Below are 7,648 nucleotides of genomic sequence, written 5' to 3' on the forward strand. Positions count from 1 at the left end.
ATATATTATTGTAGGTGCATGACAAGTTATGCATCCTTATTTTTTGTTGGTTTCAATACTAAGAAAAAAGTAGCTGCATAACGTGTTATGCAACCGTTTTCTGGACTGCATAACAGGTTATGCAAGAAAAAAAAAGCTGCAGAACGTGTTGTGCAACCAATTTCGAGAATGCATACCAAGTTATGCAACAAATTTTGTAGATGCGTAACCTATTATGCATCACTATTCACACCTCCATTTTCTTTTAAATGCACGTCACACGCACACCAAACCCATTTGCACTTCCATCTCCTTTGCCTTGCCACTGCAGCATCCTTTTAGCTCCATTTTCTTTTAAATGCATAACCCATTGAAAAGAACATCAACACCACCATTCCTAACTCACTTTGATCCACAAAAACATACCATGCATAGTGTTGCAAATAAAAAGCTTGCTCCACCTTACTATCATAGTTCCATGAAAGAAAAATGTTCCATTTGGCCATCTCTGAGACTAGCAAAAGACATTCTCAAAAATATTTTACCATAATGTTGACAACAAAAGACTTTCTCAAGTTTAGGCAAGTGACAATTCCAGTACCCAATAAAGACAAGAGATTATATTTCCAACAGGAACAACAAGAGAGCCTTGAACAATTTGATATATGTGTCAACAAAAGAGAGACTCTTATAAAGATGACAACCAAAGGAAAATCAACAATTCTACCTGCTCCTGCCTTTGTTTTTCACTCGCTTGCTGCACCTCTAGCCTGTAAGGTGGAACAAAATTTGATATATGTGTGTTTTTCTACCTCCAATAACGAAACATACTTCCCAAGATGCAAACAAACCTAATCCACAACAATACTGGCAGTGGTAGATTCACTGCAAATAAAAAAGAACGGCGAGTTAAGAATTCTTGTTTAAAAATTTGCATAGATGTAGCAATGTTTTATTTAAAAAAATGTTTTGAAGTTAATAGCATAGATACATAATTACACACCATTTCAGCTTTGCGTCGCGAATTTTTTTTATGCATGCGATGTGCTTTATTACTTGTTTCAAACACCACTACTAGTACTGCAATAAGGTGATAGTACTCCTTGCTAATACAGTAATTCTTGTAATGCCACTAATTTCACTATTCCAAACAACATTACTAGTACTATTAATATCGCTATTCTTGCCCCTAATTAAGTTATTATACTAATCCTTATGTTATAAATCTTAGTGGTATTATGTACTGTGCTCATGAAAATGTTAGTTTGTAAACGGAGGAAAAATATATTCCAGCGGAAGTTGAAGCTGTTTAAGATAGCTATGGGCTAAAGGATTCAAACTCACATAAGGAAGTTCCAAACAGATGCACTGACAGATCCTACTTGTGACTCTTAACACCCTAGCTTACACCAACAACCTGAAAAGGTCTAAACATTAAATTTGTACTTAAAAGGGAAAATTTCTGATGCCTCTCCAACCAAGTAAACACTTTGCCAATCTTGACAAAAGCATTAATCTGTTGGTAAGATTGGCAATCCGGAAATATGAAGTCTTTCTCAGAAAAAATACATCTCCTAACCAACTCCATGGTTAACCTACATAAATACTCCACGAAATAGATAGTTTTTGAGAACTCCAGTTTTGTGGATACTAAGGAAACTCTACATTGTCCTAAACTGTATCAAATATTAAGCTTGATAGTTGATACTCTTAACACTAAATATTGAGTCTTGACGTTTAATTAAGCCTTTGTAGAGTGTAGAGTGACATTTCTTTTATTGGGTCTTAATACTCTAAACACTCTACAATGTCCTACCGTGACTACAAAAATAAGCCATAAACATGTATCATTATCATCACAGTAAATCATATCTATTCCCAAACAATTCAACTAACATACATCGGACAAAACTGAAACCACTTAACCATGAAAAATATACAGAAATCGCAGATGGGATCAAAATCAAATCCTAGAACAAGTTATTAATTAGATTCATCACCTAAAGCATTTCCAATATGAGTTGACTTAAACGAAAAATCTCAATCCAGTATCAAAATCGATCTTTCATCAACACACACATTATCAAACCAACAAAACAAAGACAAATCTAAACAAAAATATCAATTAAAAACGATGGGAAGGATGTTATTGAGAAATCTTACTGTGAAGAAGAAGATCCAGAAACAACATCAACAAATCTAGAACAGAGATCAATGGAGTAGCTAATAATCTTTTTCCTCCTTTCTCAATACAGCGGCAACAATGGACGACGACATGGATGGGAAACTCGTTCTATGAAAAAAAAATCTCAGAGAAATATGATTTTAGAAAATAATGGGTTTCGGAAGAATTTTTTCTCCAAAAATGGGTGTACGCGTGAAGTTTTTCTCCCGTGAATTTCACAGTGAAAATATCTACAAAAATGGATCCGACAGTAGTTTTCACACCAATAAAGCCATAAATCTACAAGCCCAAAACTTTGAAAGTCTCTCTTATAACCCATTTAAAGCTCGTGATAACAATACAAATGTTACTAAAGCAGATCTGGGTCCGGATCCGGTTCATCCTCCAGGTTTCGGACCAAACCCACAATACCCTCAGACTATCTACCCCAACAGTATCCCTTCGTCTTCTAAATCTAGAAAATGGGCAAGGGGAAAAAACCAAAATTTCGCCTCTCTCCCTCAGTTCAACCATGATCTAAGTCCCTCCACCTTGATGATGAAAGGAAAAGGAAATCTGCACTCAGTCCTTATTCTCGCCAAGGAAAAACTAGAAAATCCACAAATCCTATTCAAAACCCAAACCCTTGGCCCTTAACTCCAATCCTTAATCATGAACCCTCTGATCTGATCTTTCAAACAGGATCCAATAAGAAAACCATTTCTCTTGATAATAGAAGAAAATACATTAAGTCCCAAAAGGCGACCAAAGCTAATAAAGTGGTGGAAGCTGTTAGAGGACAAAGTACAAAAGTGGCAAATAGTGTTGGATCTTCGTCTGGAAATCAATTGGAGATCAACGATGTCCAGGTCAGTTTAAACTACTTTACTGCTCTCATCCTCTGCAATTTTCAATCTAGAACCACTATCACATTTCATGACCCCCAATTTTTATCCATCTTTAAAACCCTAAATTTTTTGTGTTTTGTTTATCCTGCTGTTTCATACTTTTGGCAATTTATTAAGATTATGTCATGGAATTGTCAAGGCCTAGGGTCTAGTAATACTAGACAACAACTGAAGAAACTTGTCACTGCCCATGTTCCCAATATCCTGTTTCTTTCTGAAACTAAGCAACTACATCACTTTGGTGAGAAAACTCTGAATAACTCTCTGTTCTATAACATAGTTAGCCAGGACCCTATAGGTAATGCTGGTGGCCTAGTGGTTGCTTGGGATAAGTCCACATCTCTGAAAGTTTTATATAAAGATGACAACCAAATCAATTATAGTGTCTGGGATGAGAAATCCAAAGATGAATGGTATCTCACATGTATGTATGGTAGCCTTTACAAGGACTATAGAAAAGACTTATCTTGGAATCTTGTTAATCAAATGGGTGAATGCATGAATAAACCTTGGCTTGTCCTAGGTGATCTGAATGTTGTTCTCCACAGTTCTGAAAAAAGAGGAGGCAACCCAGCTAATGGGACTACTATAAGGAAATTTAACTCTATGTTTAACAACTTAGGATTAAAGGACATAGGCTTCTTAGGTTTCCCCTTCACTTGGTCTAACCATCAAGAAGGAGAAAATCACATAGAGGAAAGGCTTGATAGAGGTTTGGCAAATGGACTTTGGCTAACCCAATTTCCTTCTGCCATTCTTAGACACTTAAATCACCTAGGCTCTGATCATTCTGCTATTCTTTTAAACACGGAAATCCCTTGTCAAGAAGGGATTAAACCCTTTAAGTTTTTTTGGGATTTACCAAAAGGAGCAAAAATGCAGAGACCTAATCAAGTCTTCTTGGGAGACCAATTTCCAAGGCTCTAAAGCCTTTGTCCTTGTTAACATATTAGCTACTGTTAAAATGGAAGTCAGTATGTGGAACAGAAATGTTTTTGGTAAAATAAATCATAATTTAAACAAGATGAATAAACAGTTAGAAAGAATTATGGAAACTCCTAATGCTAGACTTAATGACCAAACTCTGATTGACACTAAAGTAGAGATTCAAAAACTTCATGATTATGAAGAAGAACTCTGGAAAATAAAAGGTAGGGAAAACACCATCCTTTTAGGAGATAGGAATACACATTTCTTTCACCAAAACGCCATAATTCTCCAAAGACGCAATAACATTCATGGTCTTTATGATTCCAACAATGACTGGGTTGAGGGTAGAGATAATATTTCAAATTGTTTAAATGTTCACTTTGAAACTCTCGTAACTACCTCCTGCCTAATCATTAATCAGGATATTGTTAACTTAGTCCCATCTTTAATTACTGATGCTGACAATGAAAAACTCATTGAACCTCCTACTGAAAGGGAAATTCCGGAGTCTCTGTTTGGCATGCAACCAAATTCTAGCCCTGGCACTGATGGTTTCCCGGCCTGTTTTTTTAAAAATAAACTGGACTATTGCCAAAAAGGATATCATAGATACTGTCCTTGCTTTTTTTTAACAGTAGTCACATGTTAACTAGGTTAAATCAAACTTTTATCTCTCTGATCCCTAAAGTCTTACATCCAGCAGGTCCTGGAGACTACAGACCTATAAGTCTATGCAATGTAGTCGATAAGATAATCTCAAAAGTCATAGAAAATAGGATAAATCCCTTTCTTGATAGGCTGATTTCTCCCTATCAGTCAGCTTTTGTGAAACAACGACTTATCTTAGACAACGTTCTTGTGGCTCATGAGATAATTCATGCTATGAGAAAGAAAATAAAAAAGAGCAAGACTGACTTCATGGGTCTTAAAATCGATATGTCTAAGGCTTTTGACCGAGTTGAATGGAACTTCCTCATAACCATCCTTCGCAGAATGGGATTCTGCGAGGCCTGGTGTAATATCATTTTCCAATGTATCAACTCTAGTCAGTCTGCTATACTAGTTAATGGTGTCCCTTGTAACTCTTTCAAGCCCTCTCGTGGTCTGAGGCAAGGAGACCCCTTGTCTCCCTACTTGTTCATCCTCTGCATGGAGTCCTTCTCTAGGACCTTATCTAATGCTGAACAGAGAGGCTTAATTATTGGTTTTAAAATAAACAAAAATTGCCCATCCATCAGTCATTTACTTTTTGCGGATGATTGCTTAATTTTTGCAAAAGCAACTATCACCCAAAGCAAAAATCTTTTGACCATCCTTGAAGACTATGGTAGAACTTCAGGTCAGATGATTAATTTCTTGAAATATGGCATCTTCTTCACGCCTCACATCCAAAACAATCTTGGCAGGGAAATAATAAACATTCTAAAATTTAAAAAAAAAATTAAACTAGATGATAAATATTTAGGCCGACCTTTATTCACCAATAAGTCTAAAATAACTTGCTTTGAGAATTTGCCTGAGAAAATGGAGGGAAGACTTAAGGGTTGGAAAAGCGAGGCCATGGCTCCTCCTGGTAGAGGAGTGATGGCTAAAGCTGTGCTTGAGTCAGTCCCTGTGTACACTATGACTACTTTCATCCTCCCCAAAAAAACTGTCAAAAGGGTCACTAACATAATCAGAGACTTCTGGTGGGGGAAATTGGGACCCAAAAAGGGGATATACATGACTGGTTGGGATGGTCTGTGTAAAAGCAAAGAGAAGGGAGGTAATGGTCTAAAGAAACTTGACCTTATGAACATGTCCCTAATTGCTAAAAATGGTTGGCGGCTCTTCCACCAACCCAACTTTATTTTCTCTAAAACTATGAAAGGGAGATACTACCCTAATACTAACCCTTTTCATGCTACTTGTAGTGTTGGATCTTCCTGGGCTTGGAAAGAGGTGTATAAAGGTCTTATGATCCTTCAAAAGTTTAGAATATGGCAGATTGGGAATGGTAATTCAGTCCACATCTGGAAGGACAACTGGATTCCAGATGTGGATGGAAAACCAATCCATCTGGATGGTCTAGGAGTTAATAATAACTACACTTTAGTTAAGGATTTAATGAAAGACACTGGTTGGAACATGGATGTTCTAACTCAATTGTTTGAGTGGAATACTATCATTAGAATCCTTACCATTATTCCTAATAAAAACTCTGAAGACACTTTGAGATGGACCGACCATCCTCAAGGGAATTTTTCCATTAAATCTCTTTATAACTTGCTTGATCGGAAAGGTGAACAAGCCACTGATAGTTTAGCCATAAAAATCTGGAATCTTAACACTGTTCCTAGAATAAAAATTTTTGTTTGGAAAATGAAAAACAATTTGTTGCCTTACAATGGTTACCTTGCTAGATATAGTAAACATATTAAACCTACTTGCATGATGTGCAATAACCGCCCGGAAACCGGAGAACACTCTCTAATGCAGTGTAATTTTACTCGTGCTTCTTGGGCCTTTTGTTCTTTAAATCTTGATACTACTAGAAATGGTTTCACCGATTTGGCCGAGTGGTGTAACAGCTGGTTTACTAGGAACATTTCACACACTCAATGGGGTCCTTGGGCCAATATTTGTGCTACGATGTGTTGGTTCATCTGGAAGGCTAGGTGTGATAGAGTTTTCAAGAACTCCAAACCTTGCCCAAGATTTACAGGAAACCAGATTATTAGCCACTTAAACATGACTATGGAATTTCAAGCTGAAGCTGTGAATGGAACTGCTACCAGAAGCAATATTATTACTGATCAAAATCCAACCACAACTGTATCTTTTGCTTGTAAATCTGCTTATGACTTTGTGATAGGGTTAACAGGAATTGGTGTTTGCATTATAGGACCCAATGGAGAAATCATTGGCAGAAAAGCCGGGAGAGCCAGAACTCACGGAAGAGAGGAAAGGGATTGCATAGCGGTGCAAGAAGCTTTAGATTGGGCCTCACATCTCAACTGCAAGGTCCTGAAGCTGTTAGGAAGCAATCAAAATATCACTAAAGCTCTTCAAGGTGGTCAAAGGAGAACCAGTTGGAGGACAAACCCTTTAGTTGATCAACTTATTTTGAAACTACAATCTTTTGAAAGTGTCTTTTGTAAAACTCTTAAAACTGGTGATTATCCAGACCTCCATAGACTAGCCATAGTCGGAGGTATTTCTCAAAGTCCTCAACTGTGGGAGGCCCCTTCACTCTATGCTATTTGTCAATAACTCTCCTTTTTATCTATAAAAAAAAATCTACAAAATGTGTTGAGATTATTAGTCCCATATTGTCTGGACAATCTAAGATCCTGCGGTTTGTAATCCTATGGGCCTCTCCACTCATTGCCAATTGGTTATGAGTTGGATGCCCGTATTCTAATATGGTATCAGAGCACGCTATTTGTGTTGAGTCATTGACCACGCCTTTACTCTGCGTCACCCGATTTATTGTCCACGTGTAAGACCCAACGAGGCTACACGTGAGAGGGGATTTATTGTCCATGCGTTAGACCCAACGAGGCTACACGTGAGGGGACCTCTCCACTCATTGCCAATTGGTTATGAGTTGATGCCGAGAAAATAAAATGAGTTGGATGCCCGTATTCTTGTTAGTCGAGAAAATAAAAGACCAAGTTAGTCGAGA

This window comes from Papaver somniferum, chromosome 8 (assembly GCF_003573695.1).
Source record: "Papaver somniferum cultivar HN1 chromosome 8, ASM357369v1, whole genome shotgun sequence".
In the NCBI taxonomy this organism is placed as follows: domain Eukaryota; kingdom Viridiplantae; phylum Streptophyta; class Magnoliopsida; order Ranunculales; family Papaveraceae; genus Papaver; species Papaver somniferum.